We start from the raw sequence: 21,152 nt of genomic DNA, 5'->3' as shown, positions 1-21,152 counted from the left end.
CAAATCAGGATGTCAGTCCAGTAAATTGAGAGTTACCAGCAGGTCTTTAAATAGTTGCTACACCTTTGTTCCTATTCCCTCCCACCCACTACCCTGGGATTCCCCGTGAAAAATTAAATATGGAATTTTAATGTTAACCTTCATTCAAACATGAGTACAAACACACCCAAACAATACCTGCTTAGGTCTTTTATGCCCAGAGATTCTCCCATCCCTGCACTGGTATCAAAGCTTTAAAAAAGTGAAAACTACCTCATTTTAAGGGGAAAAAAAGGTGCAGATTCTTGTTGACTACTGTGCTTTCTTTAGTAGACATTAGGAAACTCAGAATTCTAGCCTCTGAGCAGGTCTAGCAACATTATTTTCTCATCTGAATTCCCCAGCCCTTTAGAGGTTATGTTTAGATTCTTGTGATCTTACTGTTGACCTCTTGCCTAATTCTAGAATAGATTCCTCAGCTGATGACGACTTCTAGTGACTGGAAATGAGGTAGCAGGAACCCACCCTGACAGCCTCTCTTCTACAGGCACTTCTGCAGATTTCCAAAGTGCCTGAATGTCTCAGAGTCCAGAATTTGCAGATGCATTCCTCAGAATGTTCCTTGCTATGTCCCAGCCACCGGGTTCTTGGCTGTCACTCTACCCCACACTTACCTACTTGCTCTGTGAGAAGCTATAGCCAGTCTTTCTTATAGGAAATGGGGGAGGGAAGTGAATGGAGACCTGGCAGTGTACTCTTTTAGAAGGGTTTCTGATGCCTTTGTAATGTCATCCCCCTCCCCCCCAACACACAAAAGTTATTACTGTTATTAACATGAACCTACCATTAAATTTCCTAAAACAATGGACTGACCTTAGCATTTAACAGGGTCCTACTATGCAGTTCTCTGATGTTCACCAAGAAAGATCACATATATTTGATCTTTAGGAAAAAAGTATAGGTAGGATTTCTACACCATTGGATATTAAAACAAACACACAGCCAGGGGTAGAGGATACTACAATAATAAAAATCATGGTCAATGAGCAAAAGTAAAGAAAAGGGGGGGGGAAAGAAGAAGAAAATATAACAGAATACGTATCGTAAAATGGCAGGAATAAGGTAAACATGTAATGATAAATGTGACTAAGTTAAATTCCTCTAATAAAATCAGTGACTCTCAGATTGATTAAAAAAATAATCTAGCTATATGCTGTCTTCAGGAGTCATGTGTGTACCAAAATTACACAGGAAGGAAGAAAATAAAGAGATAGGTTAGTGAATGCTAACTAACAAAACAAAAATAGGGATGGTAATATTAATATTAAAAAGTGTAAGATTGAATGTAAAAAGAAATATTAAGCAAGACATAAAAGAATAAGAGATATGAGCAAAGAAGAAGATTCAATAATAATAAACCTTTATACACCAAACATCTTAACGCCGAATTAGATAAAGCAAAATCTGTTAAAGATACAAATAAAATAATACAAATAAAAATATAATAAGTTAAAAATTTAAAAACACAAAGTTTTCCATAATCATAATGGGAGACTTTAACAGAATGTTTTCAGAGTTTGATCAGGTAGACAAAAATAAGTAGGAACAGAAGATTTAAAATAACGTCATTATCATTATTGACCTAACCCAGCAAATAGGAAATACACACAGTTTTTAAAAGGACCATGGAGCATTTACAAAAACTGATGAAATACTAGACCACAAGGAAACTTTTCAGTTAAACAAGAAGTAGACATACTGGCCACATATAATAATAACAGAGCATTGAAAATTAACATGAGATGGCTCCTGGCCCCACCTCCCTCCCAGCCTTGGAAACTAAAATATGATCCTTTTATATAATTTTTGGGTCAAAAAAGAAAATCATTACTGAAACCTATATAGACTATTATAAAATTAACAATGAGAATACAATGCATTGAAACATGTGAGATAGGACTAAAAATAGATAAAATGTTAAGGCTTTTATTTAAAAGGACTGAAAATAAAGAAAATAAGCTTGTAATTTAAGAAGATAATAAATGAAAAATTTTAAAAAACCGTAGTGGAGGGAAATAATGAAGGTAATTTATTTACCTTTATTAGAAAAATGATAATTTTTTCTAATAAATTTTTCTAATTTATTAAAAAAAATTAGATTGGCAGTAAAGCAGAAGTGCAGGGTTGACGGGAAAGCTGCTGGAATGAGGATGGAATGCGGAGTTAATGGAATAAAAGACACTGTCCCTGTCCTCATTGCCACTTAGGTTTGGTTGAAGTAAAAAGTATGTAAAGAAAATAATTAGAGGACAGGACTGTATTCAGTAACATGCCCATTTATGAGCTATAAATGGTAAACCTACCTGCTGCAAAGAGTAGCATTAGGCTCTGAGTCTTTGGTGTCAGTCTTATGAGGGGGCCCTGGACAGCTTATTTAGCCTAATTTGGTTAGCTTATCTGTAAAGTGGGGATCGCAGTACCTACCTCACAGGATTGCAGTGAGAATTAAGTGAAAGTATGGATGTCAAGAGCTTAGCTCCGTGCCTGGCACGTGGGAAGAGCTGGAAATGGTTGCCTCAGAAAGTCAGTGTAGCATCTCTTTCAGTCTCTTCTGGATGCTGATGAGATGATTAGGGCACTGTCAGTGTCTTAGTACACTTTACACAGGAGTAGGGCAGAAAATAGTGTTTAAAGTAGCCAAGTTCTGCCTACCCGGATGAAAAGAGTAGGCATTTCATCTGTGACTGTGAAGTATGCCCATGAGGAATGGTTGAACAAGTCTCTGTCCATTAAAAGAAAAAAATCTGTAAAGCATGATGCTCCCAAAGCAGCAATGATTCACGAGCTGGAGAGAAGATCCTGGCTAGAGAGAGAGGAATGGCCAGTTCTGCCATTCTTTAGCAGTCGGTTGGCTTCTCCAGCAGGAAAGGCAGAATCAGGGAGTCCTTTCTGATCTGCTTCTGACCAGTGAGCACTTTTACTTCTCATCAAGAGTGAAACATCCTTCTCACAACCCTTCAGTGTCAGCATTAGGCTCCTCAGGCATGATGATGGATTCATGAGATCTTGAAAAAGTGACACAGTGCAGGGAGTTGGAGAGTAAACCCAGAAAAAAATTGAAAAGAATTTAACACCCCTCCTCTTTTATCTATATTTAGGACTTGATGAGAATTTGTGGTTTGAGGTAAAGTTAGAATGTGTCTGGGAGCAGGTAAAAATCTTGGGGTTTTTTAATGTCTGTAGATGTTAGACATCAAACCACTTTAATCAAAATATTTGCTCAGTTGGGGAAAAAAATCAATGAAAGTAGTTAAATGACGTCTGTGGCCCAAACAAAAGCTAATGGACTGCTCTGCTTCCTCTGTTTCCAAGACATCATCAGCTGTAAGGTCTACCATCAAATTAATGACAGGTAAGGAGAAGGGAAAAAAAGACATGATATTAAATGTACACTTTGATTCCAGGAATGTTAAAAAATGAAGGAAAAAATCACTACCAACACAGACGTGCATCTTGGAATTAAGGAAATGCAGACCTTCACTCACTTGGTTTTTTGGTGTTTTCTTGCTGGTAGAGGCTGGGACTAATTTTATGAAAGCAATTTAAAAAAGACTTTTACTAATACTAATTAGTAATTATTAATAAAATTGAAGGCAAATAAAAATTTTCTCAGGTCTGTGGATTTCTTTTCTTTCATTCTCTTGTTAAGATGGAAAAAGTCATGGACAGTTGGGGGTAGTATACATGATGAGCCTGGAGCATCTTGTAGTGCCAGAAAGTAAGGAAGGGCTCACAAACAAACAATATTGACAGGAGTATGTCAGAGGAGCTCAGGAACCAACTGAAAGAGCTCCCAATGGCCAAAGGTGGAACAATTTGAACAAGAAAATAAAGTAGTGTTGAATTATACCTGAAAGTATAAAGCAAATATCTTTGAGGCCATACTGATATAAATAAATGATTGAATAAATGAATAACAAATCTTCCATGCAGGAGAATTCCAAATAATTTGTATAAATGCTCTACCCTCAAGGTTTTCCTTCCGGAGTGTACGCTATGGAACAAATGGGGAGCAACTTTACAGTAGAGAAACCTGGCAGACGCAACCTCAGGCGATCAAGGCCAACATCAACAGTATTAGCTTATGTTGACAGTGTACATGCTTGATATGATGGGATTAAAATGGTACTTTGCCTCTGTGGTCTTCCTCCAGATAACCCATAACATGAGAAAAATGTTAGACAAATCCCAATTGTGGGACATTCCACAAAATGCCTGACCAGTACTCCTTAAAACTGTCAAAGTCATCAAAAACAAGGAAAGTCTAAGAAACTGTTGCAAACAAGAGGAGCCTAGGAGATATGATGACTAAATGTCATGTGATGTCCTGGATGGCATCCTGGACCAGAAAAGGACATTGGGGAAAAACTAAAGAAATCTAAATAAACTATGGACTTCAGCTCATCATAATCTATCAATATTGGCTTATTAACTGTTACTTATATATCATACTAAATGTAAGATTTTAATAGTGGAGAGACTGGGTACAGAATGAGTGGGAACTCTGCTATCTTCTCAGTTTTTCTGTAAATCTATAACTGTTCTAAAAAAATAAAGTCTTTTTTGTTTTGAGGAAGATTAGCCCCGAGCTAACATCCGCTGCCAATCCTCCTCTTTTTGCTGAGGAAGACTGGCCCTGAGCTAACATCCGTGCCCATCTTCCTCTACTTTATATGTGGGACGCCTGCCACAGCATGGCTTGCCAAGCAGTGCCATGTCCGCACCCAGGACCTGAACCGGCGAACCCCAGGCTGCCAAAGTGGAACGTGCAAACTTAACCACTGCATGACTGGGCCGGCCCCTGTTAAATTTTTTTTTAAATGCCTAAACAGAAAAAAAAAAATTCACGGACAGGAGGCCAGGTTAGAAATTTTAAAGAAAAATTGTAAAGCGTTTTCTTAAGACCTTAAAAAATTCCACCCAGAGCATGGCTTAAGAGAACATATGTAACTGTTTAGTTGAAAAATGGAACTGGCAGCTTAACTCAGAATGTGACACTTTTAAATACATTCAAATGGAGTCATTCTTATTTATCATCTATGTAATATTTTCTTTTTCCAAGATGGCCAAGTTTTACCATTATTCCTATTTTAAAGCTAATGCTGTGCTCATAGCCATGTTGACTGGCTAATCTAACTGTTCAGTTCCATTAGAAAACCAGCCGTCAGCTGTCAGAATGGTAAAGCAGTTATGCGTGTTTCCAAAGGCAGAAATGCAATCGTGTGGCAAGACTTCAGAGTTTTACTGTTGTCCAAAGTTCTGACTCTCAGCACTCGTTTCCCTGCTCGGTGTTCTCACACGGAAAACTTCATTGGGGAATTATAGGGTAATATTTCCAAGACTTGGAACAGTGAGCTTGTCTATGGTTACCTTTCTGAAAAAACAAAAAAATCCCTTTAAAAGCACTTTTTAAAAAGGAATTATGCCCGGGTAGCCAAATAGAAACAACTTTGGGGTTTCTGCATTGAGTCAAGCCGTACAAATTGCAGAATATTCCCCTTGGTCCAGGACATCATTTTACACCCACACACCACTTCCTACGTCCACAGATCCCAGTAGGTTTGGGCCCTGCAGAGAGCTCGGGGAATTATAAAAGGATTGAGGAAGGCACTGACCACAGCACAAGAAAGCTAGAAATGGTACCTTTGGGCTTCTCTCTTGGTCCTCCCTCAGCTCCTCTCCAGTCTTGCCCACTGTGGGGCACAGGGGAGCACGTCCGGGCACTCTCTCTGGTGCTCTCAGGCCAGCCTCAGGGCCCCCCACGTCCAGGGTTCATGTGCCATCAGGAACCCACCACCGTCCATCCCACAGGAAGACCATGTCACCCTTTTTCAGGGGAAACCTAAAGGCTGGGATATTTTGGAGGCCAGCAGGGGAGAAGCGTCTGCCAGTTATTTGGCCCTAGGAGACAGAGTACCTGCCTTCCTTTGCTGAACCAAGAATTAGGGCACACCATCTGACAGCAGGACTAAATAGACTGGCTGTGAACCTGAGACTGTCCCAGGAAACTCAGAGTGAGTGGCCGTTGTCAGTGCAGTATCCAGAAATGTGAGCTGAGCCCTTGGTGTGCTCCTTTGTGGCGGCACCCTCCAGAGAGGAGCCTGGGGACATCCAGGACTCAGGGCCATGGCCGCCCTGCTCAGCGGTCCTGAGGCCACAGCATCGGGGCCTGTCCTGATGACAGGAGAGCACCTGAGCCCCAGGCTCTGCAGTGAGCGGACTGCCCCATCTCACCTCCATCCCCAAGATGGGCGACTTAGGGCTTAGGAGTCTCTGTCTCTCCCTTCCCCCTGCTCCCTCCTGTGGAGCCAGAAGTGCCAGGAGTCCAGACATTACTCTCCCTGCCTCCCTCCCAGGTTGTCTCCTCTCCACCTGTGCCCTAGGGACGACCAAAGCAAGCTGAGACGGCTGGCCATGGCTTTAGACACAGGGTTACACCAGCGTGAAGCGATCTTATCACATGCCTCTGACCGCTCTCAGAGAGGCAGTCAGAGAAGGTGCAGTGAGGAAGTATAATGTCACATGCAACATTTACAGGAAACTGGCTAGAAGACAGCAGGGGAACTTGAGAACTGGGTCATTTTCAGCGGATTAAAACAACACAGGTTAGTGCTTTCCCTCCACCCCTTGAAAAATCTTTCATAGCCGCTCTAAAATACCTCACTGGTTCTTTCCTTAGACTGTCTTTAACTATTTTTGTAAGGTGAAGAACTGCTCTGGCTTTGAATGTAAGAGCCGGGCGTAGCTGGAAACCACACGTTGTTAGGGGAACAAACATCGAGCCATTATCGTGAAAATGAAATTCTCAGAATCTCTGATTTCCCTGTTTAGAACTTCTCTGGCTTTAAAAAAAAACCTTCAGATGTTCATTCAATAACTTATTTCATGAAATTCGGCTGAGCCTCTCCTCAGGTTTACCTATTAGCATAAATCTGAAATGAGACAAATCGGCTTGTGTTTGCTGGCGTACGCAGGGTAGAAAACACAGAAATTTTATGTGTGAGAACATGCTGTCAGGCTGTGCGCAAAAGTTGGTTGTTTTTGTGTATTTTTTGTCTGGTAAAATCTTTTGGCTTTATTTCCTGTTAAACTCATTTCTCGTATCTTTATAAATTCTTAAGTTCCCTTTTCTTTTATATTTTTTCTGCCCTCTTCCTTCCTTGTTTTTTTTCTTTCCTTCTGTTACTAACAAAATGAGAGTAGAGAAGAAGGGGTAGGGGGCAGCTTGCATGTGAGATGAGGAAGTCCCCTGCTTGCCCCAGACTTGCAGGTCTGAGGAGCAACCAGGTTAGACTGTCACCAGAGCCTCGTGCCTTCACTTCAGCCTGTGCTTCCTTCCGTAAAGGAAGACTTGAAGAGTGGAGGGAAGAGCCAGAGAGATGGTTAAAGAGTTGGAAATTAGAGTCCAGAGATAGCAGGATGGCCCAAGATGATTATTCATCCTATAGCCAATGAGGGACAGTGTGGTAAAGAGCTTCAAGACCATAAAAGGCTCTTATGCAATGACCTGCTGCTTTCAGACCTGTATGAAGAAGGAAAATGTCTCAAATCTGAGTTAGAGGAATAAGTAAGTACATTCTTGGGCGGTTACTAAGCATTAGAACAAGTTAGCCGGAGAGGTTGCTGAGCGTTCTTCTGGAGCTTTTTGAAAACATACTAGATGTCGTCTGCGGCTGTGCTCATGTGTGGGTAGAGGCAAGGAGACCAATGAAGGGAAGAGCCCAGCGTTGGGAGCTTCTTGTTTCATCTCTTCCTTCCAGCCCAGAGTGTTCTACAAAGTTCTGTACTGAAAAACAGAATGACAGAGGGGTGAGGGGTTGGTGGACTCATGTTGTTTGTATACCGGTAGCGCAAACTAACCAGAACAGTGATGAAAGAGAAAAACCATTGTTGGTTATGTCCTCAGAGTGCCCTCTTTTTTTCTTTCATTTTTTACTACCGTGTAGTGCAAGAAAATGGAGAGGAAGCTGACAGAATAAGGGAGGATTCTAAGTAGGAGATCTTAGCCCAAGTGGTTTCAGAAACCCTGCTCTAGCTCTGACAGCAGCCCACATTTCCATCCGGGGTGGGGGGTGGAGGGGAGATTGGACTCGGTATTTGAGCCCCTTGCATAAATAAATATGGGAGGACACCCGTGGAGGGGAACTGCGGTGGGAAGGTCTCCTGCAAATGGCACCAGGAGTGTCACTCAGCACCAGAAAGAGGCTTACAGCTTGGCGGTGGCTGGACATCCCTCGAAGGAACTCTTCTTTCAGTTTTGTTTTGCTTTTTAAATTGGTCATAGAGCTTTGTTGTTCGGGGAGTTTTGTATTCTGCTACTCTGCTGCTTGTAGTAGAAAAGGGCTTTTTATTTTGTTAAAATACTTTCCAGATGGACCTGCCGTCTTTTTTGTAAATGCATCCTTCCAAAAGCTGTTTCCATTTCTTCTGAGGGGCATCTGTTGTCTCCCCGGCCATTTCTCACCCGTTTCTCCAGCTGTCCACCTTCACTGTGTTCCTTTGTGTTTGAGATTCAAGAAAGGTTTATAAAGTGTGGTTGTTATGCGGTGCCTCTGATCCCCAAACCTGGAAGTGGTTCTGAAAAAGAGGAGGACACAATGGCAGAAGGTGGTGGATCGTGTGAACAGTGGAGAGCCCCTGGAAAATTAATCTCGGGTGTGATTTTTAGACAGGAATTCCTGCCAAACTGAAGACTGAGTTCAGTTTCAAGGTCAAAAGTAGAAAAAGATAAAAGTCGTCACCTCTCACCTGAAGGGAAATTGGTGAATTTGCTGGGGAGGGAGTGCATGGGTATGTTCCTGAATTTGCTAAATAAGGAGAAGAAGGGAGCTGACCTCACAAGCCCCTCTTCTCCTGGACCCCGACATAGAGGCAGGCCTCTTCTCCCCAGAATCCCAGATCATAGAGAGTGACACTTCAGAGTCAGCGTCCACAGATGTGTGGGTGGCCTGGGTTTCAGAGAGATGAAACGGTGAGAGATACAAAACATTCATGGTAGTAGGGAAAAGGAAAATAAAAAATAAAACTGATGAGTGCAACCCTCACAATCGAATTCATCCTCGGTCATCTTTTTGATTTGGCGTGCGCAAGTCTGGAGGCCGAGCTCTCTGGGCTTCTCAGAGAGAAGGTCTTGGGCCTGTGTAAGGTATTACTGTTGTTATCATCACTGTCATACTGGGAAGTATTGGGAGCCAGAGGTTTGTTTTTTTAAAGTGTGATAAAACATAAAATTTACCATATTAACCATTAAGTGTATAGTTCAGTAGTGTTAAATATATTCACATTGTTGTGCAACCAATCTCTAAAACCTTTTCATCTTGCAAATGGAAACTCTATAACCATTAAACAATTATTCCCCATTTCTTTCTGCTCCCAGCCCCTGGTAACCATGTTCTCCTTTCTGTTTCTATGACTGACTATTCTAAGCACTTCGTACAAATGGAATCATATGGTATTTATCTTCTTGTGACTACTTTCTTTCACCTAGCATAATATCCTCAAGGTTCACCCATGTTGCAGCCAGAATTTCCTTCCTTTTAAAGGCTGAATAATATTCCATTATATGTATATTCCACATTTTCTTTATCCATTCATCTGTGGATGACATTTGGGTTGCTTCCACCTTTGGCTGCTGTGAACATGGGTGTACAAATACCTCTTTGAGAACCTGCTTTCAATTCTTTTGTATATATTCCCCAAAGTGGAATTACTGGATCCTATGTTAATTCTATTTTTAAGTTTTTGAGGAACTGCCTTACTGTTTGGCATAGCAGCTGTACCATTTTACATTCTCACCAACAGTGACCAAGGGTTCCACTTTTTCTGCATCCTAGAAAATACTTGTTAACAATTTGTTGTTGTTGTTGTTGTTGTTTGTCATAGCAGCCATCCTAATGGGTGTAAGATGATATCTTTTTAGTTTTGATTTGCATTTCCCAACAATTAGTAATGTTGAGCATCTTTTTATATACTTGTTGGCCATTTATATATCTTCTTTGAAAAACTGTCTGTGCAAGTCCCTTGCCCATTTTTTAATGAGGTTATTGGGTTGTTTGCTGTTGAGTTGTAGGAGTTCTTTATATAGTCTAGATATTAGGGAACCACAGATTTTTAAAGTGTCGCATGTGCAGGTTCTAATGTCCACATCATCTGTTATGAGGCAGTTGCCTCCTGTTGTCTACATCCCTAGGATGGAGCATGAGTTTCAATGATAGGATTTTTTTTTCAACAATATGAATTTTATCTTGACTCTGAAATGCTACACAAAATCTCAGTCGTTTTCAGCTTATAAGGAGTTCAGTTTTTGAGAGTTGATGGAGGAGAAGAGAAGAAAAAGAGAAAAGAGATAGCTTGAAGAATGCTTTTTATTCCTTCCATGATTTATGCTTTTTTTGCTACATAAACTTCAGGAAAAAGCCTTATCCTCTATTCTGTTCACTACAACCAGCCTCCATGCAAGGAATAAGCACACTTTCTGAGAATCATCCAGTAATTCTGTCTTCTTATGCCACCCTCCCACCAAACCCACAGATGTGAAGATACCTCAGAATACAGGATCATTACCATTTTCCTTCGTGAATGCCTCAAATGAAATGTTGTATTTTGCTTCTGGGTAGTAAGGACCTAAAGAGAACTTGGGCTGTTGTCCCAAGAAAAGGAGCAAGAACAGTGAGACTATTCTGAAGGCATGGCCATGGTGTTTATTTAGATTATAGATTTTCTGGAAGGAAATGGTGGGGAAGGTGTGATGGACAGCCTGACGCAGTGCTGTGTGGTTCTTCTGCTGCTGCAGGTGCTGTCTTCTAAATAAAATATCGCTAATGCTCCTGTGTACTCTCTGACACTTCCAGAGAAGGGATTGCCTGTATGACTGATTGATTTTTCACTCCGCCACTTCGATTTCCCTCCATTTTTCCATCAGTTAGAGTTGGTGCTTGTTTCCAAAAAGATAAAAAGCCTCTTAGTGTCTCCCCACCCCCCAAAAAGGGCATCAGAAAATGAAAATTATTTGTTTGTTTGTTTATGAAAGGACAGAGAAAACTTTTCCTTGAAAAGAATAAACTGGGAAAAGATGAGTCCTTGAAGCGGAACCCTGTTATGGTGCCACAAACCGAATTTACAAGGCACTTATTCCTGGCTGATGTGACAGCCTATGCCAGTTCCACCAGGAGGTGTTCATATACTACTAGCTTTGTAATTCTTGATACTGATTACAGGTTACTGCCTTGAGACTGTCTAACTAGCTAGATACCACCAGAGTGTGTGTTTTGATGCTTTCTGGTATGAATTAGTCTTCCTTTCTGCTTTTGTTTGTGTCTGGATTTTAATAATATGTCGTATTTTAAGTTCAGTCGTTGTATTGTTTTGTAATCCTAGTGTGGCTTAAAAACAAAGTCTTTTTTTATAGTAGGATACATGTTTGCACACACACACAAATATATATACTTTAATGGGGAAAAATTCTTTATGGCATATGTTTCTTCAATTAAAAGTCATCAGCTGATATCTTGGAACCTACAGTTATTTGGAATATGCTGCTAAGTTCAGAGTAGGAGGTTATGCATGTATAATACCTATAGATTCATTTGAAGGGTTTGCTAGTAAATTGGTTTTCTTTCAGTAAATCACTGATTTGTTAAATGGTAATTCAGATCATCTCCTTTCATTTCCAGGCCAGCTATGGAAAGATTTAGTCTTCCTTAAAGGCTTTAGAGACTTAGGGAATGATCTCAACCTCTGAAAACTGGGTGTGGGACCAGTGGAGAGGCTGCCCAGTACTTCACCAGCCTGCTATGCAGAAGGCTGCACACCGAGAGCTGTTCAGGGAAGGGAATTGGTGTTCCAACTCTGCCTTCTCACTGCGGTGTGACTTGTTAGGAAAGTCCCAGTTTCAAAAGTCATTTAACTAAACAAACGTTCTTGATGAACTGCCACCAATGCTTTGCCTAAAACCTCTTTCAAAGCAAACAGCATATGCCTTTGCTGTTTCTCTTCTTCCCTCTGCTTTTCCTCCTCTTTCTGCTCCTGACTCTCGCTCCTGCCCTTTCACACCCATCACCTTGTGAAAATACAGGCCTAAGCTCACCTGTGTGGACAGCATGCCTCCTCCTCTAGCCCTCTCTCTGTAAGCTTTTTGTTCCTCTTCCCCAGAGCATTTAATAACTTTCTCTGCAAAATGGGCAAATCAAGGCTGATGAGCATAGGTACAAGAATAAAAATGTTTGAGATATTTTCTACAGGAAAAATAATTTGGAAAAAAATAATGTTGGTATAAGATAGAGCCTGACGAATCTCAGAGGATGGATAGTTTACTTTTTAAAATTTTTTGTAACGATTCATAAGGAGGTAGCAGTAGGGGAAAGAGAATTGAAAAGGCCAGAGGATAATTTTCTCTAAAAGACAAAAATCTTAGGTTATTCAAAAACTATTTTTTTTCTCCTACTTCAGTGCCAGGAACATCTGGCCTTGGGAAAAGTTTAGGAAAGAGGCTTTCAGATGCTGCTGTCATTATTTAAAACTTAAAGAGGTAGGTGAAAAATTGAATCCTGGATTTTTAGAAGTAGAGGGGACTTAGAAGGCTCAATCCTCTCATTTTCAGATTTGGAAGCTGAGGCCCAGGGAAGTTAGGTGATTTGTTTGTGATCAAAGTAGCTAATTAGTGAGAGTAGTGGTCCTGACCCCAGCACAGGTCACCAGCTGCAATGTTGAGGGTCCCAAGGACTTGGAATCTGAATAATAGGTGCCCCTCTGGGGTCTACAGAGGCCAAACCCAGGCCTCATAGGAGTCCACCAAGAGACTGAGGAGTTTATGAACTCCCGGAACTCCAACTAAGAGACTTCTGCTTAATTCCTGGGAGACAGCGCAGCAATACAGGTGTAATCTTGTAGATAGACACCTAATCCATCCTACCTGGAGAAAGTTCGTGAGCAATGAATGGTGATAGTCTTTATGGAGCAAAGGAGAGGACAGCCCAGAGAGGAAAAATTCCCAGTGGTTCCACAGGATTGGCCAGAAAAGAGAGACTCTGAATCTTGTGGATGTGAATATGGATTGAGAGGGGTTGTCCATCGTGAAGTGTGGCTGGAGATCAGGGCTCACCATGGCATAGAATAAGTGGTCCTCAAGAGGTTTACCCATCCTTAGCCCTGATTCCAAGATCCCTGAACCACCTCCTGAGCACTAAATCAGCGTCCTGGGTACCATTATCTCAGAAGGGTGCATTCTAGACAGTAGACGTGGGCACTGGAAAGAAATTACATCATTTGTAAATTCTGGTGTGCCCAGCAGCCTCTTGTGAATTTGTAATGTGAGTCAGTCATTCTGAGTCTGATCTCTCTGGCTCTCAGATAAAAGGGAGGCTCTAGAACGTTTATGACAGAGTCCCTGCGCTCAAAGTATAGTGATCTACCCCTCCCTTGCAATGCCACTCTTAGGGGGGGTCTTTCCTAGGCAAACAGCAGCCTCTTCTCAGTGTCAGCCCTACTTCTTTGTCACTCCTCTTCAAAATGCCACAGCCATTATAAAAAGAAGAAAATGAGATATAATAGGTGGGTCCTACTATTGGACATTACAAGGACCTTTTTGGGCACTGGGTATTTTATGGGTTTTTTGGGGTTTCTTTTGCCTTTTTGGGGCATTTTTTCTTAATTCAGAAATATTTATTGAGCCCCTTCCATGTGGCTCTTACATTCTAGTTGGAGAATGTGGGCAATAACAATAACCCTAATAGAAAAGGGTGTTACGTAGTATATTAGAAGGTTAGAAAGCAATAAGTACTATGGAAAGAGAAGTCCAGCAGGGTGAGGAAGAGCAGAGTGCAGTGGTGGGTGTATGGAGTTATGTGGGTGGTTAGGGTGATCATCATGGAGAAGGTGGCATTTGAGTGAAGACTTGGAAGAGGTGAGAGAATTTGCCTTACTGATACCTGGGGGACAGCCCAGGGCCTTGAGGCAGGAGCATGCCTGGCATATTCAAGGAATAAGAAGGAGCCAGTGTGACTAAGGCAGAGGAAGTGAGGAGGAAGGAAGTAGGAGGTGAGATCCTGGAGGACCCTGTAGGCCACTGTAGGAACTCTGGCTTTCATTCAAAGGCAGAGGGACCTTTGGGAGGACTTTCAGCAAAGGAGAAATGATGATCTGGCTTTAGGATTTAAAGGATCCCTCTGGCTACTGTATTGAGAATAAATTGTAGGAGAACAAGAGTGGAAGAGAGAGAGCAGTTAGGAGGCGATTGCAGTACTCCCATGAGAGGTGATGGCGCCTTGGACCAGGGCGGCTGCGCTAGAGGTGGTGAGAAGTGATTAGAGTCTGGTTATTTTGAAGGTAGAACCAACAAGATTAACTGTTGGATTGAACAATAGGAAGCAGAAGAGAGGAGTCAAGGAAGACTCCAGGGAGTTTGACTTAAGCAAAGGAAGAATGGAAATGCCATCAAACCAAAATGAGCAGGCTGTAAGCAGAGCAAGTAGGGCTGGAGGAGAGAGAAATGGAGTTGAGTTTGAGATGTCTGTCTAACAGACAATGTGTGGAGACGTGGAGTAGACACTTGGATATACATGTCTTAACGTAGGAGTTAGAATCCTAGATGAAGTTAGTCTTTCTTATTGTTCTTAATGGTTTAATATTACTGCTAAATGCATCTGTAGCTTCTAAAACCCCTATAAAAACATGGAGTGGGAGGGGTCAGCCTGGTGATGTCGTGGTTAAGTTTTCGTGCTCCATTTCAGTGGCCTGGGGTTTGCAGGTTCAGATCCTAGGCACGGACCTACACAGTGCTTATCAAGCCATGCCCTGGTGACTCCCCACATACAAAGTAGAGGAAGATCGGCACAGATGTTAGCTCAGTGACAATCTTCCTCAACCAATAAGAGGAAGATTGGCACAAATGTTAGCTCAGGGCCAATCTTCCTCACCAAACAAACAAACAAACGAAACATGGAATGGGACTCTGCAGAAGGACTTATTCACTGATTGACGTCTGGGACTGAACTCAGAGAGAATGTTCACTTGGGTACATTAAGAGTGGAAGGGTCAGGATTTTTGTTTTAGGACTTGCCTTTCACTGCTTAAGCCTCAGTGATTCCATAATTCTTATTTTGAGAGAAAAAATGTTTAGCAAAGTAGGCAAAATCAAGCTTTATTTTTCAAATGCTCAATATCTGAACAAATCAAGCCTTTCTTTACATATCTGTCAAGGCAATTGAAGAAAATATTATGAAGTTGTTTTCATCTTTTAATGTTTATGTATTATCTTGATCATTCAAATTGCGTTTATTTTCAATGAAACCGATGTGAGCCAGTTATACAAATATTAGTGAATTGATCTATGCTACCTATTTTCCTGGGGAAAAGGATGTATGTAATCTTCGTTCAATAGGAAGGACTCTGAGTTCTCACGGGTTGGATCTAAGTCTGTGCAAAACTTACATTTTTGACCTCTAAATTCACTTATGTGCTTTTTAGTCAGCTTAAGTGAACAAAAAGCATCTATTTAAAAAATACCAAAATTGGTACACTGGAGTAACACTGGCAGTTCCTCCCCTAAACAGAGACTGAAAGTTCTATTCTCAATCTTGTGCTCAGTTTACAAGAAGAGCATCCATCAAACTTGTCTTTCTCTCATCAGACCCTCGACTAGCCTACGAGGCAGGTACGGGATGAGCCCCGTTGACAGAGGCAGACGTTGCCTCAGACGGATGAAGGGACTGGACCACAGTCCACAGAGCCAGAATTCAGACCCAGGACTATCTGTATCCTAAGCCTCCCCTACTCTACATCCCAAAAGCGTGGAGAAAGGAAAGCCAAGCAGAACATTTCAGTAAAGTAATATAGACCAAGAGGCGATGCAGAGTGACCTGTTTTATGATAAACCTCAAACATGGGGCTCCATTCAGAAATTTCAGGTATTTGCTAAACTACTCCTTGAAATGAGAGGGTCCATGAGAAAAGTCTCTTGTTTGGCTTCTACCCCGTACAATGGTCACGCTACTTGGGTGGTATGACACCCATGGACTGAGAACATTCTCCTCCATCAAACCCACAAGGAAACACCCGACCCTCTCTTGCATAGAAGTCTGTGGTGCCAGCTGGCAGCAGCTGTTCCAGGCTGCTCCTAGACAGCGCCTGGGAGCTGGGAGACTGAAGCCAGCCAGCCCTGAGGAGACCTGAGTGGGGGGTTCAAAGAGCCTGGGAAGTGGTCCAGGGCCTGGAGGTGCTGACCCAGCTCAGGAAGGAGGGCTGGGCGCTGTCTCCACAGTAGAAGCCAGACAGAGTGCTGAAGGGAGACAGGGTCAGCTCCCACCCCAGTAACCCTCCATGGGGCCCCTGGGAGGAGCATCCCCTACCTCAGCAGATAATATTCAGTCTGTTTGTACTGGTATGGCCGTGCTAGTTACTAAAATATTGAGATGCTTCAAAACCAGTTGGTGAATCATCACCAACCTCAGTCACCCAAGAGTACCCCCAGGACCCCTAAGACCTCTCTCATAATTCAACAACCAAGGATTAGTCCCTGGCGCAGCGTGGGATGCCCTAGGACCCTGCTCCAGCATCAGAGACAGCATTCTGATTGGTTAATGCCTGTGCCTTATTGGTTGTTAAATATTTTGAATATAAGCCCTGTCCCACCCCCAATAAAATGGAATATGAAGGCATTTCTGTGAGCAGGTCGCAACAAGTTTCTATTGGGGTCCAGGAGGGCAAAATTTAAACTGATAATTGTGCCCCAAGTTCACCAGTTCTCTGATATGGGCCTGTTGATATCATCCCAGGCTCCTCTTTATTATCTAGAAGGAAAATACCCTCAGGGGTTGTGACAAGAAAGGTAATAAGCAGAGGTCAAGCAAGGTCCCTGGGTACATAATTTTGATTCATGTTTTCAGAGGTCCCCAAGTTTAAGAAGATTGAATTTTGCAGGAAGACACCCTCTTCCCTCTCCTTGATTTCTACTTCAATTCTACCTATCATTAAAAAGATGGTTATTACTTCGAAACATGGCTTGTTTGCTCCCATGGATCAGCTGGTGACCACCTGCCCAGAGGAGGTGAAAGGTTCATTATAAGCCGAGCTCCACTAATCCTGATTTATTAGTGCCAAACACTTGCCTTTTGCAGCTGTGGGGCAGTTTTCAAAGTCGATTTATTTCTGAGCTGGACTAGCAGTACCACATGGTTTCAAAACAAAACAAAACAAAAAAAGGAATCTTTCACAAACACAGTAAATGCCCACACATGGTGGATTCGAGGGGTGTGTGAGGAGTCCTTGTGCCCATCCACAAAGCATCGGACTGATTTTTAGATGGTGCAAGATACACGGAGTCCTTTAACATGGGAGTTTTTAACCTGACGTCTGTTAACGGGGTGGGGAAAATAATACATCTTTATTTTCACTAACCTCTAATTGAAAATTTACATTTCTTTCAATTATCAATCTAGCCAACAAACTGCAGTAATATTAGCAGAACTGGTGACATCATCACCAATCAAAGTCATGGATATTTTATGTCATTATGTGGCAGGCAGCTTCTAAGATGGCCCCCAATGATCCCCACCTCCTGGAGTTCACGCCCTTATTTAAATCTCTCCCCTTGAATGTGAACTAGATTTAGTGATTCATTTATAATGAACCAGATGCAGCAGAGAGGGTGGGATGTCACTTCTGAGATTTAGTTATAAAAAGACTGTGATTTCCATCATGGGGGCTCTCTGTCACTCTCTTGCTCACTCTAAGGAAAGCCAACCACCATATTATGAGCTGCCCTATAGAGAGACCCACATGACCAGGAACTGAGGGAGGCCTTTGACCAATGGCCAGCAAGGAATTGAGTCCTTGCCAACATGTGAGTGAATTTGGAAGCAGATTCTCCCCTTTGTTGAACCTTCAGATAAGAACACAGCCCCAGCTGACACCTTGATTGCAGTCTGGTGATAGACCTTGAGCCAGAGGCACTCAACACAACTGTGCCTAGATTCCTAACCCACAGAAACTGTGATATAATGTGTTGTTGGTTTGAGCTACTTAGTTCTGGGGTAATTTGTTACATAAGAATAGATAACTTATACAATGAGTAATAAATAAGCCCTAGAGATCTAACGCACAGTGTGGTGAATTATAGACAACAGTATTGTATTATAATCACCAAACTTGCTAAGAGACTAGAACTTAATTATTCCAACTACTAAACAGAAAGAATAGTTATGTAATTTGTTAGAGGCACTAATTATTGCCACAATGGCAATCATATTACAACAGATAAATGTAGCTAATTAACATGTACACCTTAAAGCACAATGTTGTACGTCAAATATATTTTAATAAAAAAAAGAATAGTTTATTCACATTACGATTGCAGATATCTCCAGATATCATTTACCCTCCTTACTACTTCAAAATTATAGTAGTTATTAGACTGGCCACTAGATCTTGTTGTTTAATGCATTAATAAAAGGCACATATATTAATTTGTAACAAATTTGTTTTAGCCATTTTGATACCATGCATACCTATTATTGAAATTTACCTATTCTTCTCTCTTAAAGTCATCAGGCTTTTCACATAGTTCATAATTGAAAATTAACCAGTTAACAACAGAAGTAGAATGGAGGGTCTCATGCTGGGTGTTATAGTTGTCTCTGCCTAGTGATGTTTATAGTTAAAAGCTCAAATCCCAAACTTGGAGGCTCTGTAACCTCTGGAAAATTTAAATGAAGATAATAATTTCCTTATAGGCAGGGCTGATATCTAAAATATCTGACAACTGGTAGGCAAAGTGCTGACCAGTCAGAATAAATGCCAGTCTAAAAGACGAGTGGGGGCAGTGAACATCAGTCTGCTTACAGAAGAGTTGGGGGCTTTATGAGTCGAGTACAACCCCTCCCCAACCCCCCCCCCCCCCCCCCCGCCTCCGAGCACTTCTGGAGAAGGAGGGGACCCAGTGGTATTATTTCCCTTTCCCTTTTCCCAGGACAATATTTTCAAAGTTTGATAGTCATACCTCTTTGGATTTGTGGGATGATTTTAGGAGACATATGGATAAGCATTTTTTATTTAAGTGATTATTATTTATTATAATGTATTCTAGAAAAAATATGTAAAACGAAATTCATGATTTCATGGATATAGTCCTTTAGGAAGACACTAAATTGTGTATTTAGATTTTTTTAAGGTTAGGTGAATTAAGGAAAAATAATATTTAAGTAAATGGCATAGTTTTGGTGGTATGCAGCTATCACAAAATTACGAAATGGGTTTGCAAATGTTTGAAATTTGGGAGTCACTGCCTTAGGAAACTTATTGGGAATCCAGACATATATACAGATTAAGAGAGAACCCATTCAAGGCTCTAAATTCAATCAGATTGCCTCCAGGGTATTTGATAACCTAATAAGTAACGTGAAGAGGAGTGTTCTCCACCCTTCACCCGTCCCAAACTTCCACTAACATGGAACACTGCCCCTTCGCCACTGCCTCCCAGAGCTGGAGAAGAGGGGTGAGGTGGGCTGTGATTTGGGGGGCCCAAAAGGGTTCCTCTATTCTCTCATTAATTCCATTTAATTAAATTCCACAAATTCCAAGTCTTAGAAAAACTTCATGTTGGTGCCTAAATCACCCCTGTGGGTCATGGTCTAGTCCTTCACAGCCCGTGTGGTGGCCACTGGAAATATGGCTGATGCGAATTGAGATGGGCTGAGCTGCAAGTGTGAAGTATACATAGGATTTGAAGGCTTAGTATGAAAATAAGAATGTAAAATATCTCATTAGTAGTCTTTATATTGATTCGTGTTGAAATGATATTTTAGATATGTTCGATTAAATAAAAAATATTCTTGGGGCTGGCCCGGTGTCACAGCGGTTAAGCTCACACGTTCTGCTTCAGTGGCCCAGGGTTCACTGGTTTGGATCCCGTAGGGTGTGGACGTACGCACCGCTTGGCAAGCCATGCTGTGACAGGCGTCCCACATAAAATAGAGGAAGATGGGCACGGATGTTAGCTCAAGGCCAGTCTTCCTCAGCAAAAAGAGGAGGATTGGCAGCAGATGTTAGCTCAGGTGCTAATCTTCCTCAAAAAAAATTCTTTTTTTTCTAAAGATTGGCACCTGAGCTAACAGCTATTACCAATCTTCTTCTTCTTTTTTTCTTCTTCTCCTCAAAGCTCCCCCGTACATAGATGTATATTCTAGTTGTGAGTGCCTGTGGTTGTGCTATGTGGGACACCGCCTCAGCATGGCCTGATGAGCGGTGCCATGTCCACGCCCAGGATCCAAACCAGTGAAACCTCAGGCCACCTAAGTGGAGTGCACCAACTTAACCACTCAGCCATGGGGCCAGCCCCCTCCCAAAAAAATATTCTTGACGTTCATTTCACCTGTTACTTTTTTTAGCGTGTCTACTAGAAAATTGTAAATTGCGTACGTGGCTTGGATTACATTTCTAATGGACAGTGCTGCTCCAACCACCTGCAGACAAGATGGTGTGTGGAGGGACCTTGGGGGGTGCGGGTGCAGGGGTAGCCATATACTGATCATGCTGACTGGTGGCTCTGCTTGTCATTCTCTGATCTCCACATTTGTATATCCGTTTGCTTTCTGGGTATACCTGATATCTTGCCAGATCACAAGCTCAATGTGTACAAATCCCTTCCCTGCGAAACCTGGACCTCCTCCTTCCTTCCCCATCTCGTTAATGGCACCCACGTCTAACCAATCTCTATGTCTTCTTATTTCTTCCTATTAAATATTGTTCAAATTCGTGTCCTCTTATATTTCCTTGCCTCTTCGCTAATTTAGACCTTCAAAACCTGTGGGCTGGATGAATGCAGCTAAGTCTCCTGCCTTCAGAGGCTCCAGTCCTTCCCCAAACACCATCAGAGTGAGCTTGATAACGTGCAAATTTGACCATGGCACCACCACTTAAACATCTTTCGTGAGGCTCCAGCCCCTCCAGGCAAAAGTGCAAATTCCTGAACACTGCCTGACCCCAGGATACCTTTCCAGCCTCATCTCCCACGAGCGTTCATCTCCCCAGGCCGCCATGTTTCAGCCACGTCTGACGAGCAGCCTTGCTTTCTCACTGCGTGGCATGCTCTTCTCGCTCCTCTGCCCAGCCAACTGCTTTCA

The 21,152-nt window shown here is 42.0% G+C and overlaps 1 protein-coding gene across 6 annotated transcripts in view; it reads left to right on the top strand.

The window, feature by feature from the left end:
* WIPF1 (WAS/WASL interacting protein family member 1) overlaps positions 1-21,152 on the top strand; it is a 112,486-nt gene that overhangs the window by 35,294 nt on the left and 56,040 nt on the right. Inside the window, exon 1 of one of the 6 annotated variants that reach the window (XM_070508135.1) lies at positions 6,510-6,644. The exons of 2 other annotated variants lie outside the window; for them this stretch is intronic. The gene's annotated coding sequence lies outside the window, so the exon portion shown is untranslated. Of the gene's footprint in view, positions 1-6,509; positions 6,645-7,332; positions 7,607-21,152 lie in introns of those variants that run through there. 3 more of the 6 variants (XM_044768688.2, XM_070508133.1, XM_070508136.1) reach the window with 3 other exon arrangements.

Source organism: Equus asinus, chromosome 4 (assembly GCF_041296235.1).
Source record: "Equus asinus isolate D_3611 breed Donkey chromosome 4, EquAss-T2T_v2, whole genome shotgun sequence".
NCBI classification, from domain to species: domain Eukaryota; kingdom Metazoa; phylum Chordata; class Mammalia; order Perissodactyla; family Equidae; genus Equus; species Equus asinus.
This window is presented reverse-complemented; position numbering and strand designations above follow the sequence as displayed.